We start from the raw sequence: 19,881 nt of genomic DNA, 5'->3' as shown, positions 1-19,881 counted from the left end.
AAAAAGTGCCAGTGACTTGGCTGTACTTTTTCATTAAATGAATGGAAACTGGATATCTTGGTCAGCTGGAAAAATCACACTCTTTGTATGCTCTCCAGGTTAGAACTTTTCCTTCTTGGCAAAACAAAACCCCTTTTCTCCTGCAGTCAACAGTTCCATTCCATCTAGGTCTGATTAAGTTCAATAACTGCAGCATAATTATTTGGTGGATCAGGTTGATGGTTTTCTTCTCAATGGACCCAGAATGTTCCTGCTCTTCAGAGGCACAGAACTGAAAGCCGTAAATAGTAGAAATGCTATTTGAGCTCTGGCAGGGTATGGGGAACACTAATAATACATTCCACAGTACAGGTTGTGACCCAATCTATTTCAAACCATAGGGTGCCACTCCCTGTGTCTGAAATACGAGGTGAAGAGGTCATCACTGAAAAACATGCTGCGAATCTCTGTGCTATAAAACACCTTCTGTACTGAGCAGCAGTGATATATGTGAGTGTGTGAATTTCCTTGTAAGCTGATGTCGATTGCTGCCAAAACTTCCCTGTTGACCTGCAATGCAGCAGGTGCAGGTGCCAGAATGAATGACTGCTAACACATTCTAGCACCATCTTCCTGTGACAGGATCACGACACTGCTCTGTTTCCTGTGGTGCATCAGATGTATAGAGGGTCCACACATGCAAAAAGTCTTGCAATAGTGTGGCAGCAAGGATATTCACATGCAATCATGTTGAGTATTGTTGGATGATAGTCACCTTTGTGTGTGTGTTTCTTGGAATGTCATTTTTGTATAACCCATCACATGCTTTAGTCATCTTACCCACTGACCCTCTGTGCACATAACTGAGTTTCACAAGTCATGGAGATAATTAACTATGTGTCTAGCACCTTATGGTCCAGTCTCCCATGTGCTTTATAATCTTATGTACAGATGATAACGTTTCAATAGTATTTATACCCCGCCAGATGGGCGGGGTATAAATAATAAATTATTATTATTATTATTATTTCGGTCACAGTTCTCATTACCCATATCCCAGTCTTGCAGGAGTAGTAGGTGAGTTGAACTAGATGACAGGAGACTCACTCACTATGGGAAGCCTTGCTGTGATGGAAAATCCTCTTCACTTAATTCATTAAAAAGAAGAATAAGAAGAATGGGTGCATAAGTAAAATGAAGGTGCTTTATGTCTGGGCAGTACTGAGTGGGAACAGCAGAGGAGGTAACCTTGTTTCTGGTCATGATTTTTAAAAAGTTTGTGCATGGCTGCTGAGAAACACTCATCCTGGAAGCCACTTTCTGAACATGAAAATATAAATGCTCTCAATCAGTATCCAACAATTGCCTGGGCAAGGTTGTGGCAATAGCAGGGGATATGTCTCTCGTCATCCATGATGGCACAGGCATTGTTCAATATATGCTTCTGGCAACTGCTCAAGCGACTACACACACAGCAGCCTCAATAGCAGCAGAGGCACTGCTTGAGGGAGGCTTGCATTTAACCAGCAACCTCTGCTTGTGCTCTGTGAGTGCTGATTGCCAGCGACAGTAGCAAGGCCTAGAATCCATGGAAGGCAGCTGCAGTCCCTGCAGTCAAGTGGTTATGCGATCTTGCATATTATTATTTTTTTCAAAACGAGAGAGATCTGTGCACTGCCTATAACTTCTGCAATAAATCTAACTCCAAAGGAAGGAGTCTGTGAAATATTAGCAAATGGAAGCCATTCCATTCACTGACTCTACTGAAGATGAATCTTATGGCAGAGCAAAGAATCTTTTCCCAAGACTGGTGTTCCTGTGTAGGGACAGATCCCCAAAAGCTAGGACAGGACTTCAGAGTGGAGTACTTATGCCAGAGCTGAAGAAATTCACAGTGGAAAGTCTCCAGATACCAGAGTGGAGCAATATGTGGGAAATGGAAGGGGGAGCATGAAACCGGATGGGATAACTGGTTCATGGTCTGTCTCTAATTCCAGGTGGGAGCAGTCAGAGGTGATTCTCTTGCCAGGACTATGAGAATGCGATGCTTGTGCTTATGTTGGAAGGGGCTATTCAATGTATGCACTTCTTGGGAGGTTATGTCTAGATTCAGCGGGGACTTAGTGGAGTAGGCTCTTCCCCCATGGCAGGCAATCAGTGGCCCAGGAGGGAGAGAAATCACTGGTATGAGGTAATTGTTGAGGGGTGTGAGAGAGAAGTCCACTTTCCATACTGTTTAATGATCCCTCCCTGCCATCCTTCAATGCATCCCTGATGGAACAGAATCTGTATTGCTGTGGGGTTGTCCCTTTGGCCCTTTCTCCTTCTTCTCTCAGGGTGTTTCCAGGCAACCTGTTTATTGAGTATTCCACCTGAAACACTTGAAGGAATGCTAGGTGACATTATGTCAAAGCGAGTATTTTCCCACCCTTTCCACTGCATTTCCCCCACACTTGCTGTAATGCAAAAAATGCTGTATTTTGAGGAAGGAGGTGTGTGGCACAAGACCTCCCAATCAGCTGCAAATGCACAAGTATAATTTGCTAGAATGGGACTGAATCCCATCCAAGAACAGCAACAGTCTGAGAGTGCTCTAAATGGATTTTCAGCAGAACTTGTAGCGTCACTGTGAATCCACCAATATTAACTTCTATATAAACACACACACACACACACACACACACACAAGCATTTTGACACTGTGCCACAATGTGTATTTATGATTTGCTTTCACCAGAGAGACATGGGGTTGAACCTCTGATCACTTGCAGGAGGGAAGCTGTTGTGCCCTGCACGGGAAGTAGAATTGCATCTTCTAACATTTTCCAAGGGGAGCAGTTTAGTCTGATATGCAGTTCAGCCATAGCTTGCTTATTTCTTGGCAGTGTCAGTTTGCGTGGCTTCCAGTTCATGTGTCTCTTATTTGTACTTCCCTGTGGTTTCATAGCTCTGTTGTGGAGCTGTATATGCCAACATGAATGTATGGACAGGAGGCAGAGAATGAGATTACATTTTGCAGAGTTCCTCAGTTAGTGCGCACAGGGCCCACAACTACAGGAGCTGCTGGTGTTACATGTATATTCTCTGGTTCCAGGTGGAGTGAAAAATAGGAGACCAGCAGGCATGAGCCCTCTTCCCCTATCAGTTCCCCTTGTGTTTTCATAGAATTGTAGAGTTGGAAGGGACCATAAGCATCATCTAGTCCAGTGCAGGAATCTTTTGCCCAAAGTGGGGCTCGAACCCACAACCTTGAGATTAAGAGTCTCATTCTCTACCAACTGAGCTATCCCAGAACACAAACTCTGCCACTAAGTAATTCCTGAAGGACAACACAGAATGTGTTACAAATGTGCTCCTGTGTTTGCAGGAGCTGGATATTCTGGGTCAGTTTCAGTGCCCTTTAGGCATCCGTGTGGAGGGATATGGTTTGTTTTGGGTCTTTCCAAATGCAACTTTAAATTTAAAAAAAATCACGGAGAGTGGCAAAATTTTGCATCAACACATGCCAGTCATAGTTGCTTTTAAATTAGTATCTTTTGAATTGTCTGCCATTTCCTATCAGTCAGGCTATTGATCTGCATCTAGTTAATTTTAAGGACTGAGTGGATAGCCAAAGTGTAAACAAGAGCAAAAGAACAACACCAAGCATCATTTGAACGAGGAATAGAAGGCAAGGAAGAAGGTGGCAAGGGAGGTAATAAGGCACAACAAGCTCCACTAATAGGTTCTAGCTGGGATGTTGATTCATGACATATCGGTGCAGACAGCTTTTTCAACTGTAGCAAATTGAAACAAAAGGTGTTGCCCCTTTTCTGGCTGGTATATTGTTTAGCATGGTGAGGCTGTGACTACACCAACTCCCTGATGTTTTCACATAGGCAGCCGCATATCAGATGTGCAGTTCAAATCAGCACTGATCCCCAGTGAAGCCCTAGTGCTCAGAAGGCCTGGGTTAACTCTGTGCTCATCAGAGCAGTGAATATCTAAACAGGCACCTTGCTTCTGCCTATGTCATAGTAAACAATATATCATCATCATCATCATCATAATGCTGGGGTTGGGGACAGAGATCCCATCTTCCCACTATGTTGAATTTGCCAGCCTGCAGAAATCTGCAAGGAACCCATTTTTGTGAGTTGGTTCATCAAGCCTGCAGGTGTCTCCCCCACCATGCATCTGGTTGAAGGCTCAAAAATCAATTCAGCAGGAAGCACTTGATGAAACCCACCCCTCAACCCAGTACAGTCTAGTGTAGGGAGGGGGGAAGAAATTTGTTTGATTCACATTTTAATGAGAACCTCCCTAATTCACACTTTCTAAACCGGAGGCAAATCAAAACTTAGCTTTCCTTCCTTCCTAAATTTAGACTTCTCTGAATTTTGCATTGCACTTCTCTGACCTGAAACTGTGTATATTAGGCGAAAGGGCACACAAAAATGCATATATCCATGAAATAAAAATGCATTACATATGGGGAAATTGCTTACTTTATTGGGAGAAATGGGCAAGAAAATGTGCATGAATTTTGATGCAGACTTTTGAAGAAGAAGAAGAAGAAGAAGAGAAATCCTGAAACTGAACTGGAAACTGGATTAGAATTGGAGGGAGACTCGGCAAAAAACTGAAATTGATATATCTGTCTATCCTTGAAGCTTCATGGGAGATCTTTGACCAGTCATTATAGCCAACTTTGCTCATTGCTTATAAGCCACATTTTTAAAAATGTGAATAGCCCCTGCACAGGTTTTCTCTGTATCATGGGTGCAGGACCTGTGGCCCTCCAGATGTTGCTGGACTACAGCTTCCATCCATAAGAATTGGCCATGCTGGCTAAGGGTGGTGAGAACTGGAGTCCAACAACATCTGGATGACCACAGGTCACCTCACCTGCTCTAAATTCTTTGGGCCTATCAGTAAGATGACCATTTATGGTACAATCTGATGCATGCTTCCTTGGATGTGTATCCAACTGGGTTCAATGGGGCTTACCCCCTAATAAGCGTGTTTTAAGATTACACGTTAATTCCCACTTGGTATAATCGGATTACCTATTCAATGATTTGCTCACCTAGGAAGGAATATGGATTGGATATACAGGGACAATGCTTTTCCTTTATAAGAGCCTAGATTAAATATACAGACTTCTCCTGCTAGAAAGGCTAACTTGTCTGGAAAATGCCAGTTTGGCCAGGCTTGCTCTGGTGTTAATTGTCACTAATGAGCAGGCTATGGAAGGCTTGGCTCTCAGAGGCCACTGGAGATGGAATGTCACATCATCTGGAGAAGAATGTCCTTCAGTAGTGTTGGTTTGGCAGGAGAGCGGCTGTGACCTCAAAGCGGACTACTTTAACTGCATGAATGGATTTGTTATCAGAGAATGCCTCTATTCTTATACCTAGCATACTCTGAGCTCGTGCTTAATGCTGATTGTACTGCAGAGAGCACAGAGTGTTAAGAGGATCTCCTGTACTTACTGTACACAGATGGATTTATTTATGTCTATATTGTGGGAGCTGAGGGGAGGGCTAGAGAAGAGACATTCTGCAAAAGGGGATAACCCCCTCTGGAGGTCATGTTGCCCCTCATCGCTGGCTCAAGCCATAAGACACTTTGAATCCCGCATGACCGCGAAGCCCCAATGCCATGTTACTTGGCATTGCAGCCAGGAGCCTGATAGTTAGCATTGCTCCTTTGTGGTGATGAAAGCTATGGTGAGCACTAAACGCCCATCTGTTACTGCAGTGCCTCTCATACTGACAGCCTTTCATCTTTCAAAGTCTGGCTCTTGGGAGTTTGCAGAAAGGGAGGAGGAAAGGAATGCAAGGGAGAGAAGGAAAGCAAATTATGCCTTTGCTTAAACCCCACTCAAAACCTTATTTTAAACCTTCCCCCCTCCCAAACTCACTTCTAATGACTCTTTTTATTTTTCTCCAGTCCTTTTGACTATTGTTACTATTGTCAACTTTCCCCAAAAAAGCAATTTAAAAAACACATGCTTACTTAAAACTGGTAAGAGATCATTGTTCCTGACAAGCTTTGCCACACGATTGACTAGTTCATGACGCAACACTGACATTTGCTTTGGTTTACCCCCCACCCCCAATTTTTTTAAAAAACATATCTAGTAGGGGTTTTGATACAAGCAGTTGTGCTGAGTGCTCTTATGCAATGCTCACAAACATTTAGCATCCCATGTCGATCTAGGATTGCTTTGCATATAACTATATTCTTGCATGGAAGTGACTTTCATGTAGGAATTTAACACAGTCCTTAATGTAGGGGGTCACGCAGGGCAATCATACACATGCATGATTCACTGTGCAAACTAATACAAGGAACTTGTAATAGGGTCCTGACTTTCTATAACGTAGGTGCACAAGGGGTGGGGGAGAAATCCTAGTCAATTCACATTTGAAGGCGAACCTAACTAATTCAAACTTTATGAAACAATATGCACACCAAAACCACAGCCATCATTTGAAATTTGCATGTTTCCTTATTTTGCAATGCATTTCTCCAGCCAAGTATTGCCTACATATATGCATATTCTAGTGTCGTGTGTGCATAAAAATGCATATGATAATGAAATTAACATACAGAAATGCATCATATTAGCAAAAATGTGTATATTTAGCAAAATTATATGTGTATAGTAGGAGAAATTTGCACTGAAATGCTGGTGAATTTTCATGATTTTTTTTAAAAAAATTGTGAACTGATGTAAAAATGTGGAGAACTGAAGATTGGAAAAATTAGAAACTGAGAGATACCTAAATTTACATGTTTGCTCATCCCTAATGCACATGCAGCAAGCTACGAAAATGTAGGATTATCTTTTGTGGAACATGCAAGCAGGTCTCAAGTGATTTTATTGATGTGGAATGGACGTCAGTTGCCTCTTATGTTTCTAAGAAGCTGCCTTTTATGTCATTCTGGCCCAGTGTTGTCGGCTGTGATTGGCAGTAGCTTTCCATCTCCTGCTACTTGATTCTTTTAACTTGAGATGCCAGAGATTAAACCTGAGAGCTTCAGCATACAAAATGTGTGCCATAGCACTAAACTATGGTTCTCTAAATGGGATTTATGCAACTTGCAGTTCACAAGTGCCTTCCTCCATTCAGGAATTTGTCATGTATGATGTGACCCTAACTCCTACCATGTTCCTTGTTCATTTCTCCTGAAGACCCTCCGATGATATTCTTTGCGTCCCAATTCTGCTGTTTAACCCCAGTCCCTTACAATCTAATGTGACATGAAACAAATGATTGAAAATTAAATCTGAGGCTGACTTTCGTTATGCTGCTCAGGGAAACCATGTAAAAACTCTTCTTTGCAAATCAAGGAAAGTCTGCACAGGCATTGCTCTAGAATCGTTTTGTTACCCAGTTTCAGAGCAAGCATTGAGAGGAGATGAACTGATGATGTCTCTCTTCCAACTCTTTTAACATCCTGTGATTCTGCTAGCATTTATATTTGGATTCTCCAGCAAATTCTGCCTGCAGGGAAAAGACAATAGTAACTCTGTAGCCCATCCGTTTGTGAAGCTCTGGCAAAAGAGTGCTGTGTACAAGACGGTGCTTGGCTTTGAAAAAGCAGGCCTTATGTGCCACCAGGAAGCCTGTCACTTTCGTACTGACAGTTCCTCGGCCATTAATCTGGAACGCGCACAGATTCCTAGTTTTCTTTCATTTCACCGCCCTCGTTTTTGTTCATTAAAATGGCTGAGATATTTCACTCAGCAGCAATTATTGAGCAATAACTATTTCCTCAGGAGTTTTTCCAGAGCTGATGCTCTGCTATCTGAGTGTTCTCTTGGGCCTTCTCCCAGGCAACCAACCCTTCCGCCTCCTCCTCCATTTTTTTCTGTTAAAGAGTCATGTATCATGCCCAGAGGCTGAGCGGCTGAGGCAGTTGCTATCTCAGTGCAAGTAGCTGTTTTCCATACTTGGCATGCAGTTCTTACAAGGACAACTTGATATAAGGGGGAACATCCCCTTTGGGCTTTGGATATTTCATTAGAATAAAGTGCTCAAGTGGGGTGTTGTTTTCCAATCCAGCTGACAAATTTCAGCTGCTGTTTCCCAACCCTAACCCGAAATATTTCTATATATTTTCTTAACTCTCTTGTTTCTCTCAGCTCCATTTATAGCCCTGAGTACAAGTGACAGGGGTGGTTTGGAGAGAAAGGAGCTGAAAGTATGTTTGCTTTAGTAGTTTACGGCAAATCTGTGCTCTAGATTCCATTCATTTTATTTCAGTACGGGTCTCAAATTCAGCTGTGGGTCTCAAATTTTGAACTGAGGAATAGGCAACAGTTGCCTGTTTGTTCTCTGTGGCACCGTGTCAGCTGCCCAGACAAGGCAATTGGCAAAAATTCAGTTCAGCATTGCCTCAGGAGACTGTTTAGGTCAGATATCATGTAGTTCCAATAACTTGACTTTCCTTCTGCTATATACTTCCTTGTATCTCCTCAGACTTCCAGTCTGACCATCCAAAGAGCTGAGCCTGAGAACACACCTTTCCATTGGTTTAGCTCACCCAGCCTCAGCTTGCCTTGCTCAGCCTCATTCCACCTGCCTCCCTTCCACCCCCATCCTTTGTGCATTATATTGCAAGTCCATCCAACGATGCTTCCAAATAAATGTGCATAAAATGGCACTCTTACTCAGCCAGCCTTTTCAGTGCATCACCTCAGCCACCATCATTCCTAAGTCATTTCTTGGGGCTGACAGTGGTTCAAAACTATTCCAAGCAAGAACTTTGGGCTGAATTTTGGATCCTTAGGTGTTTCAGTTTTTCAGACACACTCTCATGATGATTACAGATTTCTGTGGGTATTTCCCATTGTGATTTCAGGGTAGAAGCCAGTTGTTCGCCCATCTCCTCCTGAGCAAGGGCTTAAAGAAGCTGTGTTCTGTTTCTGGGTGAAGAATCTTCTATTGAAATGAGGGTTTTTGTGTTTGCCTCCCAAGAAGCTTGGCTCAATTCAGATGAGGGGAAACTATTCTCTTCACTTTCTTACCTTTTCATTTAAAAAATGTCTAGACCATCTTCCAAGGCACATTGCCCTCACAAGGCAGTGTGCAAAATCCCCAAACAGAACCATCATAATCTAAAAACCAACCATTTTAAAGCACATGACTTAAATATGTGCAGTAACATTAATTCATAGCACAACTGTTAATTAAATGTGTTTGGATTTAAATTTTTAAAAAGCCCTGAAAACCTTTCTGGAAAATGAACAGTGTTGGGGCCACAAATGTATTTTATTGGGGAAGAAAGTTGCAGAGATAGGAGGCCATCATCAATGATCTGTCCATTGTACCTGTGAATATAGCGTCTCTTACTGGTGAGCTGGAGAACATTTGATTTTAAAGTTCTAGCAGGTTGATTTGAGTCAAAGCAGTCTTTCACATAACCTGGTCCCAAACTATTTAAGGCTTTAAAGGCCAAACCCAGCACTTTAACTTAACGGCGTATCCGTGCGCTGCTCTGGTTTCGCCAGAAGCGGCTTAGTCATACTGGCTACATGACTCAGAAAAACTGTCTGTGGACAAACGTCGGCTCCCTCGGCCAGTAAAGTGAGATGAGCGCCGCAACCCCAGAGTCGTTTGTGACTGGACTTAACTGTCAGGGACCTTTACCTTTTAGAAACAAATCGGCATCCAACATAGCTGGGACCCAACAGATGCAATATGTTGCACCTGACTCCGTACTTCAAATTGAGGGAAGTAAATGTATTTTTTGCTCCCAGTTATAGTTGTGACAGGGGCAGACTTAAGCCTCACAGAAGGTTTCGAAAATCAATATTTTATTTGGATTCTCTCTCAAGATGACATTATTTTCCCTCTGTTGATGTTCAGCCATCTCTCTCTCTCTCTCTCTCTCTCTCTCTCTCTCTGTGTGTGTGTGTGTGTGTGTGTATGCATGTGTGTGGTGGAAGACAGCAGAAACTGAATATACTTCCTTCATCTCTCTCATATTTCTAATAGCTTTGTTCACCTCAGCTGCAATAGGGTTGCCATGGTGATCGATTCTGCCTGGCATCCACACTGCTTGTTTTATGAGGCAATGCCCAGGCTTTGCCATTCCTTCAGCATGTGGTTTTATTGAAAGGGGGGCAAGGAGATGAGGATTGAATGGATCAATGGGGTATGGAGAGTGGAGGTTGGCTATCTCTGTCTGGGATCAGTGCGTTATGGTTTTCCTCAGTCATCCTCAATACAGCACATTCTAAATTCCCTCAGGTATTTCTGAAGTTTCTTTGTTCACATTCGAAAGCCCTTTACCTTTAATATCTGAAATATATCCTTTTCACATTTGGGTTAAACGTAGCTCCATTCTTCCTTAGCCCCACATTATATTTTTTATTATTAATTTGATTTATTAGTAGCTTGTCACATAAGGAGTCTCAAAGTGACTTCCAAAATTTTAATAACATAATACTCAATAGAGAGTAATATATTACAATAATAAGCATACCATTACCCATAAAACAGGCCCAGTAAAAAGCCAGTTAAACAGCTTTTAAAATCGGAAATGCAAAATAGATAAAAGTAGTATTATTAAATCCAAGCGTTAAGCCTGAGATTCTTGTTCGAGTTAAAATAGGTCACTTTTCTACAATGTTTCCACAACTAGATAAATCCCATCATTTGCTTGGGATGTGCAATGACCACAAAATTCAACATGTATTTGTTGCTTTGGAAAGCAACTCAATATGTTTCAGAAATGCTCTGTGTCTTTCCCATTTGGCTCATTATTCAGGACCAGAATAGATTTGTTAAAAACAAAACTTTGTTTTCTCCTCATCCCCTATAATGAGGAATCTGAAATTGGCTATAACTTTCTTCCTCTGAATGAAATTTTCAGGAGTAGCAGACCCTCCAGAGTAGAGATTGTGCTTGCCAAATTGTAGACAGATACAGCCAGATGTTTTTGTGCGAGGCATATTTAAAAGTTTGATTTTAAAAAAAACCAACGAAGGAAAAGTCTATAACTTTTTCACTTTCTGCAAGAATTTGATGCATTTCACAAGCATGACCACCCTTTATGATGGGATGAAGGCTGCCCAGTTTCAGTATGATAGCTGCAATGTTCTCTTGCAAGGGCAAACTTTAGTATTTTCAGGTGGATACAATAGAAAGCAGAGGTTTTGTTCTCCCAGAAAAAGAAATGGCTGTGCAATTTTTGGAGAGCCTTGGCCCCAAAGGAACTCAGAAGCTTAAGGAAACCCTGATCTGACTTGAGACACCTTTCTTAATGGCGCAATATGACTCAGGAATGTGAGAGCCTTCCCCATATCATCTCAATTCACCTCACAATCTTGGAGTACATACAGGGCTGCTGCACACCCCTGACATTTACCATGCCCTCCCTGCACTCTTTCAGCATAAAAATATGCATTCCTCCTACTCTAAAGTAAGTACCATTGAGTTCAGTAGAATTTACTCTCAAGTAAGTGTATATAGGATTTCAGGCTAGGAACAAACGTGTGGCCAAAGTGGAAACAAATTATTCTAAAGTGGTTTTGGCTGCAATCTGGCAAACATTTAGATGCCCTCAGGACCCACTGAAATGAAAGGAGTATGATCTTATGAACAGCTTCCGGTGCTTTGTGTCATTTTGTTTAGTAAAGACTCATATCATAAAGACTCATTTAGCAATGAATGAGGCTGGCAAAGTTATAATGCCTCTCTTCAGATTTTGGCCCTTCATGTCGGATCCAAAGCAATTTCAAATTGCGACATTCCTCTCACAATAATAGCATTTGTTCAAAGAAAGATGATGTGGTCTGGATAGCAAAGTGTGTCATTGAATTAAAATCAAATCAAAATTTAGTGGTAGATTTATTGGGGAACCAACACATGTTCTCTGGTGGGTTCTGCTAAATCTCTTAGAGGCTTCTCCTGATTTAATAGATAGCATTGGGCAAATGGTGCAGGAGTATCTTGTACTAAGAGGCACAGTGACATCATTGTTCCATGATGGGCATGGCTCAAGATGGGTTGTGTCTTCAGCAGTGTTATGGTAATGTTCTGTTAATGCAAGGATTGCTACATGCAATCCTCTCCTCCTCCTTCACTCCTCACAATCTGTTCCAGGGGTTCCTACAACCCTCTGAGGCAGATGTGGGGAGTCACATTGCGTAAGTGGAAACCCTTGCACTTGTGGGGTATGCTAGTTGAATACCATCCATGTGCCCAGGTGTTTTCTCAATGGTGAGCATGCAGAGAAAAATCCTAGTAGGATGATGTGGTCATGTCACTTCATCACACCACGGAAAGAGGCTTATCTGCTGCTGATGTGCAGTCTGGGCCACAATGTCAGAGAAGCTTCCACTGACATTGTAGGCTCCATCAGTGATACAGGAGGCTTTGTCCAATGGCCAGTATTGTCTACAGTGCAGGGGGGAACTCTGGAGATGCCAGGAACCACAAAATCATGCTTCATAGCTTTTCTGTGAAGCTGGGGGTATCAGATTCCAGAACAGGTTTGAGAGACTTTATGGAAAATTCCTGATCTAGCAAGACTTTTTAGAGTGAAACCTACTGGTTATGCCCGTCCCAGTTGATAAGCCAGCACTCCTATTACAGGGTTCCTATTACAGTGCAAACATCAATGTGTATTTGATGTAGGCCTCTCTTCATTCATAATACAGAACATATGAATACAGTAGAATTGGGGGAAGAGCTATTTACTAGTAGCACACGGCTAATTATATAGCAAGATCTCAGCAGTCTCTCCCCACTACAGCTGTTAATCTTCTGCAAATATGTTTTTAATGAGCCACTAGTAGTTACAACATAAAGTAGCTGTAGCAGCAAGGGCTGTCGCCTTAGATTTAGCAGGCTCCCGCCACATACTGGCAGACATTAATTTAAAGCTATATAATACCTTATGAAAACCCCATTAAAAACATGGTTTATTTGCTTCTCTTCACTGAGTATGCCAAGTCCCCAAGAAATCCACATGAGAGCAGTTACAAAGCCCAAAGAGTAGCTAGGATAAGGCGGGGTGGGGAATGAGAAATGGGGGGGTCGTTTCTGATCACACAGAAAAATCATATGTATCTTATTTATATCCCACCCTTCATCCCAGAGTCTCAGGACAGCAGATGTGGTTCTTCCTCCTCCTCTCATTTTACAAGAATCCTATAAGGCAAGTTAGCCTGAAAAATACTCAAGGGCATCCACAGTCCTAGTTTATACTTACATACATACATACCCTGTACATACATACATTCTCTCTCTCTCTCTCTCACTCACTCACATACACACACACATTCTCTCTCTTTGTCTCTCTCTCTCTCACACACACACACACAAACTCATATTCTGAGTTTTCAGTGGTGAACCAAAAAAGTAGGGGTGCATATATCTGGCCGTTTGCAAATCTGTAAAACATTAAGAAGAAACACTGTGCCCAGGATCATCCCCGAGAAAGGGTGGATGAGTGTGTCTTCCTGGTACACAATTTGTTTAGGTTCACAAGTGATAATTTATTAGGAACTTCTTTGTCTTTGGCAGATGAATGGCTGTTGCTATAAACAATTATGTGCAAGCTTTTTATGCCAAAGGCAAAACAACAACAACAACAACAACTCTGCTTCACTTCAAAAACTAGGAATGACTGTTTGACCTGTAAAAGTATTGAAGCTGTAGTTAAGAGGTATAATAAAAAGTAATTGCAAGTGCTTTTAAAAGACACTGTTTTTAAATGTAATGTTACAGTAAATTATCCCAAATGTGGCCAGCTTAGTTTTGCTCATTGTCTCCTCCCACTTGCCTTTCCCTTCCTGAATTTGCAAAGGTCCAAATGGAGAGATTGGCAGAGCTATTATGGAAGTAGCAGAAGCAACCTCTACCCTGGGAACAGGATACAACACGAGGAGTCCATTCAACGGGCTGCATAAAGACAACAAGGAACAATTAATGAATTAATAAGCAAAATACGAAGGCCTTTGGCAGAGATCTGCCAGTGCTGGCACAGCCTCAAATGATGTTAACTTAGAGCAGATGGTTAATTTCTGCTTTTTGTACACTCTATCAGCCATTTGTAATATGCCACGGTCCCTAATTGTAAAAATATGCAAAAGCCACCAGTCTGGTTGTGTTGTACGTTCTGGGAGGAACCACTTTAGAGCAAAACACGCTTCCTCTGGCCTGAGAAGAGAGACGTCATAGACTGAGGAAGCCCTGTCCAACCTTTGTTTACATAGGAGAAACTTGGTTGGTTTGGAAAATACAGAGTCTGTTTGATATGGTGATCAATGTCACAACCTTTAGATGCCAGTGAATAACCAGGAGGACAGGCACTTCCCTCTTGAGTCAGAGTTAGCATAGGATCTCCCAGCATTATGATACAAAGTAGGGTTGCTCCCATTACGTGCTAGTAGCTGCCAATGTCTACGATTTCTGTCCAGTAAACAGAACTTATCATAGAATCATGGAGTTGGAAGAGACCACAAGGGCCATCCAGTCCAACCCCCTGCCAAGCAGGAAACACCATCAAAGCATTCCTGACAGATGGCTGTCAAGCCACTGCTTAAAGACCTCCAAAGAAGGAGACTCCACCACACTCCTTGGCAGCAAATTCCACTGTCAAACAGCTCTTACTGTCAGGAAGTTCTTCCTATGTTTAGGTGGAATCTTCTTTCTTGTAGTTTGAGTCCATTGTTCCGTGTCCGCTTCTCTGGAGCAGCAGAAAACAACCTTTCTCCCTCCTCTATATGACATCCTTTTATATATTTGAACATGACTTTCATATCACCCCTTAACCTTCTCTTCTCCAGGCTAAACATACCCAGCTCCTTAAGCCATTCCTCATAAGGCATCGTTTCCAGGCCTTTGGCCATTTTGGTTGCCCTCCTCTGGACATGTTCCAGCTTGTCAGTATCCTTCTTGAACTGTGTTGCCCAGAACTGGATACAGTATTTGGCAGAATACTGTGTCCAGAACACAGAACTTGGGGTTCCACAAGCAGCTGGTGATGTGAAGCAGCCCTCCTGACACCGGCATTACTGCATCTTACCTGGGTGTGCTGGGGGTAAGGCATAGCAGCAGTGAGGTTGGGACTTCACAGATGGATTTGCTCTGCAGTGCATCCAGGAAACCTCAATCTTGCTGCTATCATGCCCCACCCCAGCAGCATCCAGGTAAATTACAGCAGTGGCACAACATTGGGAGAGGGCACAGAGTCAAAATGGCAGGGGTGCAAAATTTCAACACCCAGTGCTACCTCAGTACAGCTGTACGCTTCCATTGCTGGGCTCCATTGAAAACAGCTGCTCCATGCGAACCAGGAAGTGACCTCTCCAGACAATGGAATTTCTCTTCGTATTTCTGTGGCTGCAATCTCCTGGGTGACATGTATGCTGTTAAACAGTTGAATTCATATGTGTATTCCGTCCATTTCCCTCCTTCACCCACACCCCTCTGTGCAGCCACGGGCTCTGCCATCCCAGCAATGCCGGGTGTCAGGATGGGAGCTCTGTGCCACCACACTGAACATGATTGTTGGGTGTGAAAACCTGCCTTCCATTTGAAGGAGTAAATGTGAAACTTCCATAGTGACAGCATTGCAGATATTTATCCTGGGAAGTATGATTGATTAGTAGGTTTCTAAGGACAAAGTAAATGCATGTGTATATTTTACATGCTTGCAAATGCTACTGCTTGCCTTTAATGGGATAACGAGGTTGCCATGATAATAGCTGATTACTAGGGAAGAAGCCCAACATATTTACTGAGGATTAAACTCTGTTAGTGACATTAATCTCCTGAATAGTTGCTAAACCTGTGCAAATCAGATTTTTTAAAAATATAATCAATTGATATTGGAAAAAAGAACCTTATTAAATGAAATTAAATGCTAATTTCATTCATTTAAAACAGCACAAGATTTCCTTGCTCTTTTATTCCTTGCTTCAGGCAAACATCTGTGTACAGTATATGCTAACTTAAATCTGTTTATCAGACATCTCAAAAACAAAATGTATTTTCCCAAGGAAAAATAACTACCTAATAGAATCATTCTTAGAACTCAGTATTACACTTTTTATTTGTTTCTTGGCCAAGGATATTAAAACATTTTCCCTTATTTAGAATGATATCCTGCTCAGAGGGTTATCAGTTTCATGTTCTTGGCAACAGTTAAAAGATTTTGGCTGCAGTCCTGAAACTGATTTACCAGGGAGTAAGTCCTCTTGAGTTCAGTAGGCATTACTTCTGAGTAGATAGCTACAGGACTGCACTGTTATGCTTCAACCATACGCCTGTTTACATGGGAGCCAGCCCTGCTGAGCATAGTATGACTCACTTTCTTCAAAATAAACATTTGTAGTTTGGGCAATTGAACCCTAAATGTAATGCAAATATTATTGTAGGAAGAAGATATCAAGAGCCATCTAGAATTAATGTATCATTAGGGTGAGCTGCATTAGCAAGGCGAGTTTGACCAGATTCCTCTCACACCCGGGGTGGAGAGTGGAGGGGTTTTTGAAAGGAGGGGTGTATCCATGTTGTTTTCATAAGTGAACACAAAAATACATAGTTCTGTGTCATTAAAATAGATTATTTGACATTTGCACCGTGCCCCGTTCATGCTGGCATGCACCAAAACAGGGAAGCTATTGTGGGCACATAAGGGCAGGAATGTGTGGAAACGCCCTTGTGAGTTGTTTCTAGTCTTATCTAAGCTCTTTTGGCTTCTCTAGAAGTTCCTCAGGTGTTTCACTTGAGGAAGAACCCCCCCCCCCAAATATTGCTTCGGAATTTTGCTTGAGGGAAAAACCCAATGACAAACTCAGGATTTGTGGAAACGCCCTGAAAAATGTTGCTAGTCTTATCTAACTTGTTTGATTGCCATGGATGTTCCTCAGGTGTTTTGCCCAACCAGAAATGCCCATATTTAATTGAAACATGGTTGTGGGTGAATGTTCAGGGCAGAGACATATGTAGAAGCAGGACTCAAGAGAGCAGGAGCCCTTGTTAATACTTGATGCTCAAACTAATAAAACTTTCCTTATTTCCTGCAGGCTTGTTTCTTTAGGCTGCACCTGGCCTGCTTAAGAATGAATAGACCGGCCATCCCATTTTACTTAATGATTTATTGGATTATACCACTTGGCTGAATGGGTGGTTGAGAAATATAATAAACAACTAAAGTAAAAAAATCAATCTTACTGGCTGTTATAGCATGGGGGCATAATGACTGAGTTTAGACATAATGGTAAACTACGGTTTTGTATCACATGTTTGAGCCTCAGGCTCACTTATTCCTTCTCCTCTTCACTTCTGGCAGTGATAGAAGCTTTTGCTTCCATTTTCAGTCAATAGGAACTCTCGTAAACTTTCTATTTTATGGCAGGTGCTCATTTATGAGCAAAGGGTGATACCATTGATGGTGGAGAAAATAATAATTGTATATAAAACCATATAATTTTGATTATTCCATTTTCTTTTGAGCCTATGGCCTAACTAGACTGAAAAGGCATGTTAGGTACTATATGTATAATCTATGTTGTTAGAATCTATGGTGGCCATTGTATGCATGAAAAGAAAACCAGCTAGGCATGGCAATTGTGATTAATCTTGAATTGTTTTGTAGATAGATGAAAGAGGATATTAGGAGACATTTAATGAAAAGGAAAATTAGTCAAAGTCTTCATAAAGAAAGACATTGAAAATGGTTATATGTAATCACATGATATGATGAGGGCTGATCTGAAGAACTGAATGATTTTGATTGGTTCAGGATGATGACATTGTGTTGCCAACTACTGAGTGTTGTGATCCTTTGAGTGTTGAATAGAAGTCACGTGTGCAATCTGGAAGCATGTAAGGAACATTGCTGCAGGTATGGTTCTTTGCAACCCCCTTATTTTTGAGGCTGTCCCTATACTATTTAATCTTTCTGCAAATAAATCAGGGTGAAGACTCAATAAGCAAGTCATCTGGAAGCATCCAGGTAGAGCTGAAGAGGGGAAACGGCAAATACAAATGAGCATTTTCTTCTTCGTGTTCCCACAATAATGTAAAGTACAGTAAATAATGTATGGCGGTTGCCAATACTACAAGGTAAACATGACATCTGAAATGCTGCCTGGAGTCACAGAACTGGCAGTAACTGACTTACTATGTGCCTCATAACTGAGCATACATCAAAGGGGCTATAAAGAAATTATGAGGCAGTACGCCCATGCTGAGGGACTGAGACAAAAAAGACTTCTCCTGCAAATGTGTTTCCCTGTTTGCTTGGGGACTCAGAAGCTCTTTGCTTCTTTTATTTACCATAATCAGTGCTTTTTTCTGGGGGGGATGTAGGGGTACGCATGCCCCTAAACATTTTTTTAGGGGGGAAAAGCATTGACCATAACGATTTAAAGAAAAAAGCAGCAACAATGCTCAAGATGAGCAAGGACAGACAATTACTGCTGTCACCTCTCATCCTGAAACTGAAAGCCCTATATTTCAATCAATAGAAGCAGACACATGATTGAAGGAAAATGGCAAGATCCTTAAACATCTGTTAACTATTTCTTATATTTGTAAATACATAGGAAGCTGCCTAATACTGAGTCAGACCATTGGTCCATCTAGCTCTGAAATGTCAACAGTGACTGGCAGTAGCTCTCCGAAGTTTCAAGCAGGGTTATCTTCCCTTCCCTAACTGGAGATGCCAGGGATTGAACTTGGGGCCTTCTGCATGCAAAGCAGATGCTCTACAGCTGAGTAACACCCCTTCCCCTACAAGAACTGAGCCTGTGACAATTCTCTCTGGAAACGGGGGGCGTTCAGGCTGCTGTATCAGCAGCTGCTTGTGAATAGTGTCTAAGGCTGCAGCCTATATGCTCTTTCCTGGAAGGAAAGTCCCATTGAGTTCATCTGAATTTACTTTGGTGTAAACATGCACAGACGTGCAGTGCAAGTCATACCTGATAACATGAAATCCTCATATTAGACCTCTGCATTACTACATCAGTGGCTTTCTCACAGCAAGGAAAGAACTTGCTGTGGCTAAGCAAATGTTTTTGACCACTGTTCAGGGCCAATGCATAATATGCATGATACGTGAAATAACCACTAAATGCTGACCACTTTATAAATTGCTCCCATAGTGACTTTCTTCACATAGCAAGTTGTTCATGCTCAGGAACTTGTAGGTTTGTCATACATCAGGAAAATTCCTGACATGTCCTAGTTTTGGGGTGTAAAAATGGCATCAGAGTGGGGCAGGGGGAGGTTTCAGGTGCACACACTGAACTAGAGAAATTCTTTTCTGTGTATATGTGTTTAGTACAATTCATCTTCCACTTTTTGGTGTCAAAGGCCTTGGGTCACACCTAGGGATGGGCAAATCCATAAATCTCAGTTTCCCACTCTTAAGATCAGTTCGCCACATTTCCCACATCAGTTTGCTCTTTTAAAAAAAAAGGCCTCCTGAAAATTCACCAGCATTTTTGTGCAAATTCGTCATTCTTGTAAGCATTCCCGACAAATATACACATTTTTGCAATGCGATTTCTTCTAATATTATGCATTTCTATATGCAGTCTTTCCTAATATATGCATCTTTAGGCACACTTTCACTTAGAACATGCATTTTTGTACACCTTGCTTGGCTGGAGAATGACATTGCAAAATTCAGAGAAGTGCAAATTTTACAAGGAGGCTGTGTTTCCATTTGTGCACTGCTTTTGGAAAGGGCAAATTAGGAAGAAGTACCTTTAAATGTGAACTGAATTAAATTTCTCCCTGTTTCCTTTACATAACATATGGGCCTGGCGCTCACAGAGCTTACTCTGCAGTCCTGTGACTTATAGAACCTGCAGGCAGAGGAACAGTGCGATTTGGTCAATATAATTAATGGAATGTCACTGGCTGCTTTTTTCCTTCGTTG

The 19,881-nt window shown here is 41.8% G+C and overlaps 1 protein-coding gene and 1 non-coding gene across 19 annotated transcripts in view; one reads left to right on the top strand and one right to left on the bottom strand.

Moving 5' to 3' along the window:
* ABLIM3 (actin binding LIM protein family member 3) overlaps positions 1–19,881 on the top strand; it is a 142,070-nt gene that overhangs the window by 21,387 nt on the left and 100,802 nt on the right. The gene's annotated exons all lie outside the window — the stretch shown is intronic.
* TRNAK-CUU lies at positions 3,200–3,272 on the bottom strand. Its single transcript has one exon. It is a non-coding gene; the product is annotated as a tRNA-Lys (tRNA).

Source organism: Lacerta agilis, chromosome 2 (genome assembly GCF_009819535.1).
Source record: "Lacerta agilis isolate rLacAgi1 chromosome 2, rLacAgi1.pri, whole genome shotgun sequence".
NCBI lineage: Eukaryota > Metazoa > Chordata > Lepidosauria > Squamata > Lacertidae > Lacerta > Lacerta agilis.
The sequence above is the reverse complement of the archived record's forward strand: the minus strand, read 5'-3'. Positions and strand labels throughout refer to the sequence as shown.